This window comes from Papio anubis, chromosome 3 (genome assembly GCF_008728515.1).
Source record: "Papio anubis isolate 15944 chromosome 3, Panubis1.0, whole genome shotgun sequence".
In the NCBI taxonomy this organism is placed as follows: Eukaryota; Metazoa; Chordata; class Mammalia; order Primates; family Cercopithecidae; genus Papio; species Papio anubis.
In genome coordinates, this window is record NC_044978.1 from 122,445,292 (window position 1) to 122,459,520 (window position 14,229).

The window sequence follows — 14,229 nt, forward strand, 5'->3', positions numbered from 1 at the left end:
CCTCCCACCTCGGCCTCCCAAAGTGCTGGGATAACAGGCATGAGTCAGTATGCCGAGCCCAAATTTTAAATGAGATATTTTTATGGCAACAGAAAAAAACCAAAAGTTAATGTTGGACACAATCTATTCAGATGTTAGACTCAAAGCATCTCTAGTTAGAGAGAAGGAAGGACGTGGCATTGCAGGCTTTTCTTGCCTATATTACAAGGAATGAGCTTTAGCTTATAGGGCTTCAGGAAAAAGGTAGTAGCAATTTTATCGGGTCTATGTCTGAAAAATGGAAGACACAGAAGGAGTAAGACTGAAAAAGAAAACAAATTTTAAAGGAATTTTAAAAAAGAAAAAAATGGAAGATAAAAAAATTTTAAAGCACTAATTTGGGAACTTGTAGCTTGGAAAGAATTCAGGATTTTTTTTTTTTTTTTTTTTTTTTGAGACAGAGTTTCACGCTTGTTGCCCAGGCTGAAGTGCAATGGCACGATCTCGGCTCACCGCAATCTCTGCCTCCCAGGTTCAAGAGATTTTCCTGCCTCAGCCTCCCGAGTAGCTGGGATTATAGGGATGTGCCACCATGCCCAGCTAATGTTTTTTGTATTTTAATAGAGACAGGGTTTCTCCATGTTGCTCAGGCTGGTCTCAAACTTCTGACCTCAGGTGATCCGCCCACCTCGGCCTCCCGAAGTGTTAGGATTACAGGTGTGAGCCACTGCACCCAGCCGAATTCAGGATATTTTAAATTGCAGAAAATAATAAAAACCTCAAAAACAATGGAAAGGACTAGAATCTAACAACAGGTGTATTATGAGTTTTTTTCTGATGCATAATTTTTTTCTGGTCATCATTTTTATTAAAAACGAATCATAGTAGGACAAATTTATTGGCAAAGTAGGTTTTAGTCTGATTATATTTGGTCTAATTATTTGCATAAAGTGTACCAAGAATAATTATTTGCCATATAAGCTTTTTTTTTCTTTAATTGGCTTTAACTTTTTTTAAATAAAGAATCTCAGATTAGACTTCTTAAAGCCGTGAGCTCAACCATGGATTTATCTGTGCCTGCCAATGTCTGTATTAATTGAAATTTCTTTCCCCTTGAGGTTCCAAGATAATGTGGGCTTCCTGGGCCTGTCCGAAAGTGACTCTTTTTATTTATCACAGGTCAGGAACCCTATAAAGGGACTGCATAGACAAAGTATGAGGCCAGTTTACTCAAGGGGCTTTTATTCCCTCTATAAGTCAACTTTGATTCCTTAAAGCAGTTCTTTTATATGTGAAATTATGCTATTTCAGTCAAAACTTTGATAAAATAACCAATGTCTCTAATGGTGTCCTGGTATCAAAGAAAACAGATGTTTATTAAATTTATGTGAACAATTGTATTGCCATAAATTAAATATACTTACAAATAGTTTTTAAATCCTGAAGAAATCACATAAAGAGAAAGAAATAAGCTTTAAATTTTGTTCACAAGGATATATTCTGTAAATAGCTCAATAAAGGGGTTTTGGGGGGCTCTGAAAAACAAAAAACTTAGCAATGTTTTAAACAAAAAAAGTCATAAAAAGATTATTTTAATTTTTTTTAGTTCAGTCCATGTAATTAGTTCCTGTTCTGCCTGATATAGGAACAGCAGTCCTCATGAACACATCAGCTCTCTACAAAAGTCCTGGAAGTTTTCACTTTTGTTTTTTTTTAATTGTAATGGCTCAATTCCTAACATTATCAGAAATCTGCATTCAAGAGCACCCTTCAGAGTCTTAAAACTGATTATTGACTGCCATTCAAAAGCATCAAAACAAGACAACAATTGTATTAGAACAGCCACAGTTAAAAATATAATCCACGGGCCGGGCACAGTGGTTCATGCCTCTATTCCCAGCACTTTTGGAGGCTGAGGCGGGCAGATCACCTGAAGTCAGGAGTTCATGACCAGCCTGACCAACATGGAGAAACCCTGTCTCTACTAAAAATAAAAAAAATTAGCTGGGCGTGGTGGTGCATGCCTGTAATCCCAGCTACTTGGGAGGCTCAGGCAGGAGAATCACTTGAACCTGGGAGGCGGAGGTTTCAGTGAGCCGAGATCGTGTCATTGCACTCCAGCCTGGGCAACTAGAGCAAAACTCTGTCTCAAAAAAAAAAAAAAAAAAAAGAAAAAGAAAAAGAAAGGAAAAGAAAAGATGTAATCCCCAAAAATATCTGGCTATCTCTGTGACGCATAACAGTTTAGTATAACAATCATAATTATTACTGATAACATATACTGAGACATATCAGAATTACAGGAATTATACAAATTTGGAATAATACATTTATATCAACATAATTTAAAGAAAGTTAAACACTATTTTGTATGTGGCAATGCTTTCTATATGATTTTAATATACAATAAGCCAAATGTCTCTTTTGGACTTGAGGGGACCTAATATTTAAAAGGTTAATGAGGTAAAAAAAAAAAAAAAGCCTTAATTTGTTATTTGATTTTGGAAAAGTCATCAAATACTAAATGTTTAAAACACTATATATCACAAAATAAGATCATAGGTCATTTATTTAGTCAAAGTGGTAACTGAAAAACACTTTATTTATTTATTTATTTTTGGAAGCAGAGTATTGCTCTGTCACCCAGGCTGGAGGGGAATGGCACAATCTCAGCTCACTGCAACCTCCACCATGCCTCCGCCTCCCAAGTAGCTGGGATTACAGGTGTAGGCCACCACACCCAGCTAATTTGTGTGTGTGTGTGTGTGTGTGTGTGTGTGTGTTTTAGTAAAGACAGGATTTTACTATATTGGCCAGACTGGTCTCAAACTCCTGAGCTCAGGCAATCTGCCTACCCTAGCCTCCCAAAATGCAAGGATTAAAGGCATGAGGCACCACACCTGGCTCAAAAAACTTTTAAAGGCAAGAATCTTTAATAGGAAGCTCAGGTTTCCAAACAAGACCCAATGAAGACAGTATGAAGCCAAGTGAATCTCTGTCTATTTTCTTCTCTCCTTTTTTTCCTGCAGTTTATCTACAAGGCAAATAAAAATTTTCACTGTTGTTCAATATTACACAAAAAAGTTTTTTAAAAAGAGTAAACCAAATTCCATTTTTGGATTTATATATCATTAACATTAAAGCTATTTTTTAATAAAATCATATAAACAAATCTAAATTTAATTAGTTTGACCATAAGGTAAGGTATCTATAAATCCTTTTAATCATTTATAATTATTTTATTAAGGAGGAGATTAACGCTTAATGAAAACCCTGATATTTAGACACAGGAGTGCAGATTCTGGCCCCACATCTGTGTGTTTTTTATATTAATGTTTAATTTATAGAAAAATTAAATAAGCCCCTTTAAATTTTTGCCACTTTGCTCACACTGGCAGAATATTTTTATGAGATCAATTGTTATAAGCCTTTTATAATATGTTTAAAAAATTTAGTTTTATATTTTTAAAACTTAATCCTTAAACCCTTTAAACTAGTCAAAATTATTTTTGTTAAAAAAAAATCACATTTTGGCCAGGCGCAGTGTCTCAAGCCTGTAATCCCAGTACTTTTGAAGGCTAAGGTGAGTAGATAACCTGACGTCAGGAGTTTGAGACCAGCCTGGGCAATATGGTGAAACCCTGCCTCTACTAAAAATACAAAAATTAGCTGAGCATGGTGGCATGTGCCTGTAATTCCAGCTACTCAGGAGACTGAGGCACAAGAATCACTTGAACTTGGGAGGTGGAGGTTGCAGTGAACCAAGACAGTGCCACTGCACTCCAGCCTAGCTGATGAAGTGAGACGCTGTCTCAAAAATTAAAAAACAAATAATCACATTTCCATGTCTTTTTATTTTTGTTTTGTTGTGATTGTTGTTGGTGGTGGTGGTGGGGTGTGTGTGTGTGTGTGTGTGTGTGTGTGTGACGGGTCTCATGCTGTTGCTCAGGCTGCAGTACAGTGACCTGATCATAGTTCACTGCAGCCTTGACCAACCTGGCTCAAGCGATCCTCCTGCCTCAGCCTCCTGAGTAGCTGGGGCTATAGGCCTGAGCCACCAGGCCTGGCTAATTTTGTATTATTTTGTAGAAACAGGGTCTCACTGTGTTACTCAGGCTGGTCTTAAACTCCTGGGTTCAAGTGATTCTCCTGCCTTTGCCTCCCAAAGTGTCAGGATTACAGGCATGAGCCACCATGCCCAGTTTCCACACCTCTTTATTAAGAACACATGACTTTTGTTTTTAGCGAAAGCAATTTTAATTATGTACCAGGTGTAGAGACTAGGACACAGGACAGAACTAATGAACAAATGTCTAAATTTTGAAGACTTTTTGAAAGCTGTATTTTTAAAGAATTATTAGAGTCACATGAACACAAACATATTAAAGATTTTTTTTTGACAAAACATCTGATTTAAGTGCTTTTTATTTTATTTTTTATTTTTATTTATTTATTTATTTATTTTTGAGACAGCGTCTCACTCTCTCGCCCAGGCTGGAGCATAGTAGCACCGTCTTGGCTCACTGCAACCTCCACCTCCTGGATTCAAGCGATTCTCCTGCCTCAGCCTCCCAAGTAGCTGGGATTACAGGCACGCACCACCATGCCTGGCTAATTTTTGTATTTTTAGTAGAGATGGGGTTTGACCATGTTGGCCAGGCTGGTCTTGAACTCCTGACCTCATGATCTGCCAACTTCCGCCTCCCAAAGTGCTGGGATTACAGGCATGAGCCACCGTGCCCGACCCTAAGTGTTTATTTTTTAAAGCTAATTACTTAGAGTTCTTTTATGTTTTTGCAGTGAAACATCACTCACATAACACATATAGATACACAGACAGAAGCGCATGTGTCCATACTGCCTATAAGTTATGAGATTTCCGTTTACCAATTTTAAAGTTTCTATTTCTTTTTGTTTTAATTTTAAACCATCAGTCTCTTGATTACCTGTTCGCTGCCCTAATCATTGTCAGCCAAGCAGTTCTAAATTTATATTTTTAAAGGGATAATTCTTATGTGAAACAAAATAGTGAATTAATATTTTATTTAAACCAAGGGAAAATTGTGTGGGTAAAGTTTACTCAAGATATCCAGGAAAAGTAGACATCTAACATATGGAGATTTCCTTAAAGACATAAATTTCTTCATTGTATGGCTTTAGGGTGGAGACTCTTAAGGAACAGGGATAGGAAAGCATGCAGTTCCTAGGGCCTAATAAGCAGGCATAGCTGGAAGGCAAAATAGATCCCCAAATTCAAGGATCTCATTTTTACACTGAATCCTGGGTCCCTAAAAGAGGGAAACACTATAGGATGAGACTGCAATACTTCCATAGTGAATTTTATGATAAGGACATTTTCCCAAGGCTGCTGGACAATCCAGTACCAATTAACCCACTCTGTAATCAGCCCATTTTCTATTCTGTACCTTTTTGCTGTGTAACAGAATACTTTTCTTATTTAAATATGCAAAGAAAGGAGTATCACCCTATAGTAATAATTATTCATTGTAAACAATTACCATTAGCCATTTTAAAAAGTATGGCTCTTATCTAGCTATTACATATCTAGGTTAAAATTTTTTTATAATTCAAAGTAATTTCTAGTTCCCCCCAAAATTCAAAAAGATGGCTGGGCATGGTGTCTCACACCTGTAATCCCAGTACTTTGGGAGGCTGAAGCAGGTGGATCACAAGATCAGGAGATCAAGGCCATCCTGGCTAACACGGTGAAACCCTGTCTCTACTAAAAATACAAAAAATTAGCTGGGTGTGGTGGCACGCACCTGTAGTCTCAGCTACTCAGGAGGCTAAGGCAAGAGAATTGCTTGAACCTGGGAGGCGGAGGTTGCAGTGAGCTGAGATTGCGCCACTGCACTCCAACCTTGGTGACAGAGTGACACTCCACCTCAAAAAAAAAAAAAAATATATATATATATATATATATGTATTCAAAAAGATTAGATATAAGAGGAAGGGGGTGCAGACAGGAGTAAACGACGAACAATCAGAATTCTGTTGACTGAGAAGTTTTTATAGAGGGACAGCAGGTGCTTTCAAACAATATCTAGACACATGTAGCCCAAATATTAGCCTTTATTAAGCCAATTTCAACTATAGGACTCTCAATAGAAAACACTTTTAAATCTCTCATCATTAGATTTTAGCCAGGACAAACAGCCAATACTTCTATTTTTTACCAAAAGTAACCTCCCATGTGAAACTGATAAGCCTTAACTAAGGTTATGACTTCACCATGGGTGTCGGAAGGTATTCTTAAAGAGGTGGTAAGCAGTTTGCACAAGAATTAGAATCCCTCCGAAGGTGATTCTGAGAAAAGAAAATTCAAGACAGGAAGTTAGAAGTTGTTCATGGAAGGGAAAAGAATCAACACATGGCAAAAGTCACACAAATATCAAACCAGAAAGGGCTTATTTCCGGAACTGAGAATTGAACCCAGGCTGCTGTAGTAAAAGGGCAAAACCTTAGTTACTGAGCTACAGCCATGAGGCAGTTGCTATTATTTTTCCCAGAAGCAATCTAGAGCAGGTACTTTTGAGTTTGCAAAAGATTTTAACTGTTCAAGGGTATTCTTAAGGCTAGCCATGACATTATCATGTGTCCTTTTAGATTGCTGCATGTTACAAAACCAAAAATTCCCACCCTCTGGATGGCAGAGACCAAGAGAGGGTACCCCCACATGGTCACAAAGTCAGGTTCTCAAGGACGTAAAACAAGATGAAAGGAAAACCTCATCTGTTTTTGTTTTGTTTTGTTTTGGAGATCCACAGCAAAGTTTGTAACTGACCAGTCTACAGGGCTGGCTCCAACAGCAGGCTTATAGGGGTTCTAAGCCCACATTCTACACTATGGTACCCCTCTCCATGACAGAATAACACAGAAAAAATGAAATGACTAGTCACACAAATCCTTTTTCCTATCAATCATAACTTTGCAGAGGAGAAAAACAGTAACTTTCACCATTCACTCAACCAGTTTACACAAACGGAGAGACCGGAAGCCTGGCTGATAAGAAACTCTTACCCTTTGGCCAGCTTGTCGGGTTTCTGGGTTTTCTCTCCCTGTAACTTCCAGAGGAGTGAAGTGGCTTTTGATGATCCTGCTTACTGCATCATAACTATGGGAGCCGCATTACGAAAGAAAATCATCCAGGCCAGGCATGGTAGCTCATGTCTGTAATCCCAGCACTTTGGGAGACCAAGACAGGTGGATCACTGAAGGTTGGGAGTTTGAGACCAGCCTGGCCAACATGTAGAAACCCCGTCTCTACTAAAAATTCAAAAATTAGCTGAGCGTGATGGCAGGTGCCTGTAATCTCAGCTACTCAGGAGGCTGAGGCAGGAGAATCACTTGAACCTGAAAGGCAGATGTTGCAGTGAGCTGAGATTGTACCACTGCACTCCAGCCTGTGTGACAGAGTGAGACTCTGTCTCAAAAAAAAAAAAAAAAAAAATTGTCCTTTTTCATTTCATGGAACCACAGGCAAAGGCTTCTCAGTTTTGCAAGTTGCCACCCAACAGGCTACGTGGGGGAACAAAATTAACATTTCCCATTCTGGCCAGAGTGAAATACATGTGATAGAACACAGCATGGACACTAGATATCCCACTCAGCACCCAAGTATGGACCTGGCAAGGCTCAAATTTGTGCCCTTTGATCCACTCAAGATGGGGAGGGATCACCTCTGGCTGGGAATTTTAACAAGTGGTCTCAGGGCAGGATGGAAGGGCAGATGGTCACCCTAAATTAGACCTGCTGAGCTCCCACTAACACTTCCTTCAGGGCTTACTGAATGTGACTGGTCAGACAAAATAGGCGAGTTGGCTGGACTTCCATCAGCCATTCCTATAGAGATTTTCTGCATATACATATAAACACACACAGTGAAGTAAAGACAAACAGAAGAATTTTCAAACCAAGATTCCAGACCAGATCCATTCCTCAAACGAGAAGAGCATTCCTCCAAACAGGTCTCCTATTCTCCATCCAACAGGGGAGAGATCCAACAGAGGAGAAACCGAGACTATTCCGACAATCTAGGGAGAGCTGGATAGTCCCCATGATGGGGCAAGAGTGTCTCTAGCGAGGTCAACAGATCAGGAGAAGGAAGGGGATGTTGGCAGCACCTGAAATACTGGATGTCTTTCAAGAACTAGTTCTCCATTGCAATTAGATCCATGCATTATGGGTAAACAGCACCCTACTAGAAGAGATGGTGCCAGGGGTAGTCCTTAGTCCAAGAAAACTAAGTGGCTATTTGGGCTGGCCTCTGAATCCATTGCCAGTGAGGGGCTGCTGTACCACAGGCAAGTACCTACAAAGGCTATCATGGACAAGCCCCCAAATTTATAGCTGCCCAATGGGTTTATTTTGTCTGCTACTCTAATAGAGCCAATTTATCAAGACAGGTGAATTGCAATAGAGAAAGAGTTTAATACACATAGTGCCAGCTAAATGGGAGAGTTGAGTTTCATTATTACTCAAATCAGCCTTCCCCCAAATTTGGGGTTTTTAAGGATATTTGGCAGGCAAGTGGCTAGGGAATCGGTGCTGCTGATTGGTTGTGGATGCAACCATAAGGGTGTGGAAAACAGTACTTGTGTGCTGAGTCTTCTTCCAGGTGGGGGCCATGTGACCAGTTAAGAGTTGCAGGTTCAGGTGGAATCATCCGGTCCTCAGAAATGCAAAAGTCTGAAAAGACGTCTCAAAGGCCATCTTAGGTTCTATAAGAGTGATGCTATTTATAGGAGTAATTGAGGAAGTTATAAATCTTGTGACCTCCGGAACAATGGCTGATTCTCATTTAACTATGCCTACATCTTAGCAGAAATCAGATCCCTCTCATAATCCTAATATTGTGGCCTTCCATTACTTTTACAAAGGCAGTTTTGTCCCCAAATAAGGAGGGGGTAGTTTGAGGAAGGGCTATTATCATCCTTGCTTTAAGGTTAAACAGTAAAGTATATTTCTCCCACAGTTAGCCTGGCCCATGCCCAGGAATGACCAAGAGAAGTTTGAAGGCTAAAGGTAAGATAAAGTTAGTTAGGTCAGATTTCTCTCACTGTCATAATTTTCTCACTGTTATAATTTTTGCAAAGGCATTTCCATAAAATCTGAAAGCAAGATAAGTGCACCATTGGGTAGCAAGACTTTACCCACTTAACTAGTGTGGCAGACATTAATTGCTTTTTGACTTCCAGGCATCTATTCCAGCGCCCCCAGTTCCACTGGGAAATTACTCTCCCTAATGGATACATTCCGTTAAGACTTTTACTCAAGGCCGGGTGCAGTGGTCCACAAACTCAGTACTTTGGGAGGCTGAGGCTAGAGGATTGCTTGAGTCCTGGACTGTGAGACCAGCCTGGGCAACATGGTGAAACCCTGTCTCTATTAAAAAAAAAAAAAAAAATACAAAATTAGACTGGTGTGGTGGTGTGCACCTGCAGTTCTAAGTACTTGGGAGGCCGAGGTGGGAAGCTTCCTTGAACCTAGGAGGTGGAGGTTACAGTGAGCCAAGATTATCCCACTGCACTTCAGCCTGGGTGACAGTGAGACCTGGGTGACAGAGTGAAATGAATGAATAAATAAATAAATAAATAAATAAATAGTGAGACCTAGGTGACAGCCTGGGTGACAGAGTGAGACCTAGGTGATAGAGTGAAGTAAATAAATAAATAAGCGTTAGACAAAAACAGCTTCAAGCTTCCTTTACCAAACTAGATTACTGTACTAAGATCTTTATGCATGGAAATTCTGAAACCAACACTGGAAACAGTTTTTTAAGCAGAGAACAAGACACAATGGTGCCAATTAATAGAACTGGGATAAAGACACAAAAGCATGCAGAAACCCGACTGTTGGAACTAGACCAGCAGCATATACCCAAGAAAGGGCAGATTCCAAGGCCCTATCTTAGACTCTCTGGATCAAAATCCCTGGAGTAGGAGACCAGGTCTTCTAATTTTCTTATATTGTCAATGATTTTGAAGCTCACTAAAGTTTGATAACCATGCTGTTTTGTGCTGGGCTAGAGCCCCATGGAATCATGCTCGTCAAAGCTTAATATGCAGACATGTGATCTTGCTAAAATGTAGATTCTGACTCAGAAAGTTTGGGTGGGGCTTGAGATTCTGCATTTCTAACAAGTTCTCAAACGATGAGGCTAGATGCGCCATAGAGTCTGGGTGAGGCTAAGCCTGAAGCTAGAATCAGGAGGCACAGACCCAAGGGAGAAGCTGTGAAGTAGACAGAGCCTGACAGCTCATTTCTTGGCAAACTGACAGAATGAAACCTCACAGCCTGCAAAACTGGCACCTACCTTCTCAACCTCCTCAATGCTACCATCCTTCTGTTTAACCTGAGCAGCCCCTAAAGCAGACATGAGACGCAATCCTTTAATTAAATCCTCAAATAGCTCCTTTGCCGGACCCACTCCCTCTGATTCCTTGTTCAGCATTACAAGATGAAACAAAAACAAAGAGGTGATTCTGAAGTTCAATCTGATGTAATTGGGTGCTTTGTTCTTAATTAGAGTGCAAAGTCCTCTTTTTGTAGGCCACTGAGTCTGTGTAGATAATATAGTTTCCTGTTTACTGTTCTAATAAAAACTACTTTGCATTATTAAAATAAAAACGCCTTAAAAGCTGACATAGACATTCCAGATGATATATGTAACAGAATCAAATTGTTTTGAAGAGCTTGTGAATATTTGATTATCAGATATTGCCCTTCCCTTTTTATCTACTGATACATTCACTCACAATTATAGTCCAGGTATTGTGCTAAGCCTGGTCACACACTACAGATAGTGTACAGTCCCAAAGGCCTGGCCAAGAAATGCAGAAATTCAGCCTTTGCATGTAGTTTAATGAAACTCCCAGGACCCACTCCACTATTGGATTTATTTATTTAATGGAAGACTATGTGCAAATCTCTGTTCCATGTCCTCTGGAAGAAACCCAGAAATGAAGGTAGAGTTCCAAATGGTAGAGAATAAACAACAGGTGGTCTGGGTTTCATTCAAAATGTGAGTCACACTAAAAATAGATGGGATTTTTTTTAAGGGTCATTTCCACTCCAGATTTCAATATATGTTACTCAGAATAAAGTGGGTATTTCATAGCCACAACAATGGCTGTGTATTAAGGCAAAGCTCTATTGCACTGATTTTTTTATAAGTGTAAGCTGCATTTTCATGGCTGAGTTAAAGGAGCTGGGAGAGGGACTGGTCTCAAAGCCTTTAAAAGACCTTTAAAAGGCCTTACAGCCTTTTAATATACTCTTATAGGGTATGTTATCCCCTAAATACCAGAAGTCTGAAAACCTCTGGGTTATAGTAGAATTATTTCTAAAATAGCAATTTCCAAGGAAGATGAATAATATTAAAAATCACTGAAAAGGATGTGCTAAGCACCCACATGCAAATTTTTCTGTGGCCAGGCTAAATTGTTTAAAGAAACTTTGGAAGTGATTTGGGAGAGAATATGGGATCATCAGGAAGACGTCTGGAGTGTGGGCAAGCATAAGAAAGTAGGATAGGCCCGCAAAAGGAGGCAGTGCGGGATGTGTTGACATAAGGTATAGGTAAGAAGGGTAGTATAAGATGACAGGCTCAGAAACTAGTCACCAACACCTTGAAAGACTTGAGAAGAAAGTAAAGCTGTTAAAAGGAATGTCACCCCGCTGGAAAAGCCTTACCGCACCAATGTACTTAAAATAACTCCCCTAACCCTAGCATAGCATTCTTCATCCATTTGCACTACTGTCATTTTCTTCATGATGCTTTTTACTCCATGACATGATTTTTCTGTCATGAATATGCTTGTTTATCTTCTGTTTTCAATTAGAATATAAGACCCATGATGCCAGGAATCTGTTCTTGTTCACTGCTTATCCCCAAACCTAGAGCAGTACCTGGCAATAGCAAGTATTTGACAACGTATTTGTTGAATAAATGAATGAAACCAATGAAGGGATTTGAGAAAGGGATAAGATAGAATGCTAGTACAAGGGTCTGGAAAAGAGGTATGATGAATAAAGATGGGGAAGAAGACATCAAAATAAAGTAAAAGTAAAAAAATCAAATACAAGTAAAAACTTTAATCATGCATCTCAAAATTTAAGAAGATATATGAGACCGTAAGCACACCCAAAATCCAATCTAAATAGCCTAGAAACATTATTTATAAGCATTAGATGAAAGAATCAAATAATTCTCAAAGAGAAAAACTGGGACCCTTGATAGGCCCGCAGACTCCAGAAACCCTCTAACTCTTCCCACCCCCAGCTGCAGAAAGAGGCCTTGGGCAAGTTTCCTCGCTTTGGGGCTCACTGGATCCTCAATGTAAAGTCACACTAGAAGGAGGAGCCTCAAGTGTTACTTAGAAGCTGTTCAAGAAAAGAAAGAAAAAACAGTAAAAGGGGGAGCTTTATAAATCTAGCAACTACATAGTCCAAAAGGAGAATTTGACTAACCCCTCCTCCTCCTCCTGTTCTTCCTCCCACCCCCTTGACCCTCAGACAGTGTCTCATTGTTTAGATTATGTTTATTTGAGAAAAGACAAAGCCCCAGCTGTGAGTCTGTGGTTGTGCACCCCCTAGTACTTATTTTTACCAAATATCTTGGTGCCAGCAGCAGTGATGCTAAAGGTGTTGGTTTAGGCAAAGGATAAAGGAGCACTTGTGACTCCATCAAGAAGAGAATACATCACAAAGAGTCTTCTCCATCAGAGACCTATATTTAATTTGTCCTTAGCTTGTGTGTACTGATTGCCTGCTATTTATCATCTTCAGATCAACAGTATGTACACAGAGCAGAATGTTTCTTTTCTGAAAACTAAATTCAAACACAGATTTATCTGGTAAGAGTAGTTACTTCTGAAGAGTAAAGGGGAAAGTGAGGGACATTTACTTATTAATTTATTATTTTAGTTTTAGTTTTAGTTTTATGAGACAGGGTCTCACTCTGTTGCCCAGGCTGGAGTGCAGTGGTATGATCATGGCTCACTGCAACCTCAATCTCCCAGGCTTAAGCAATCCTTCTGCCTCAGCCTCCCGAGTAGTTGAGACTACAGGCACGTACCACCACAGCTGCCTAATTTATTTACATTTTTTGTAGAGACAAGTTCTCACCATGTTGCCCAGGCTGGTCTCAAACTACTGAGCTCAAACAATTCCAACAATGTCTCAAACACTGCCTCGCCCTCCCAAAATGCTGGGATTTCAGGCACTAGCCACTGCACCCAACAACCCATTTACTTATTATTTTACACTTGATCTTAGCCAAAAGGCTGAGAAGTGATACTTATTACATAAAGTCTAAAAAAAGGTGAAATTTGTTTAGTTGGCTTGCTTTTTTGGTTCCATTTGATAGTTTTGTAGGTGCTATTTTGTTAAAATTTAAAAGTAGTGGATTATGAGTAATGCTTTTTTAACTTTTTTTCATTTGCTATTTTATATATATATGAAAGCATATATATATACTTTTTTAAAAAAGAAAATCACTGGGCACTGTGGCTCATGCCTATAATTTCAGCACTTTGGGAGACCGAGGCAGAAGGATAACTTGAGGCCAGGAGTTTGAGACTAGCCTGGGCAACATAGCAAGGCTCTATCTCTACAAAAAAATTAAAAAAGTAGTCAGGCAGGGTGGTGGCCCACACCTGTAGTTCTCGCTACTCCAGAGGCTGAGGCAGGAGGATTGCTTGAGCCCAGGAGTGCAAGCCTGCAATGAGCTATGATTGTGCCACTGCATACACCAGCCTGGGCAACAGAGCGAGACCCTGTCTCTAAAAAAAACAAACAAATAAAAAAGAAGAAGAAGGAAAGAAAAGAAAATCACGTTGCAGGGGGAAACCATACCATGTTAAAAAAAAATGTTGGTTGGCCATTAGGTTAAAAATTGTTTAAAAATATAACTACCAGCCAGCTATATTTTATGGTACTGTATAAATTTTAGCATGGGCAAGTCATAACAATAACTAATACTTACATATCACTAACTATGTCCAAAGCACTGTTCTGAGTTTGTTGTTCTGTGTTTATTTATTTATCTTTACAGCAACCAGATGAAGAAAGTGCTATTATAATCCTTATTTACAGATAAACCGACACTGACTGGGGAGAAGTTGATTTCAGTGATTAGCAAGTCCTAGGGTTATGCCATCCAGAGCCCTTCAGTTGGTAACATAGAGATGTGATGTGAGAGGCCCCAGATTCTTTTTAACTTTCTTT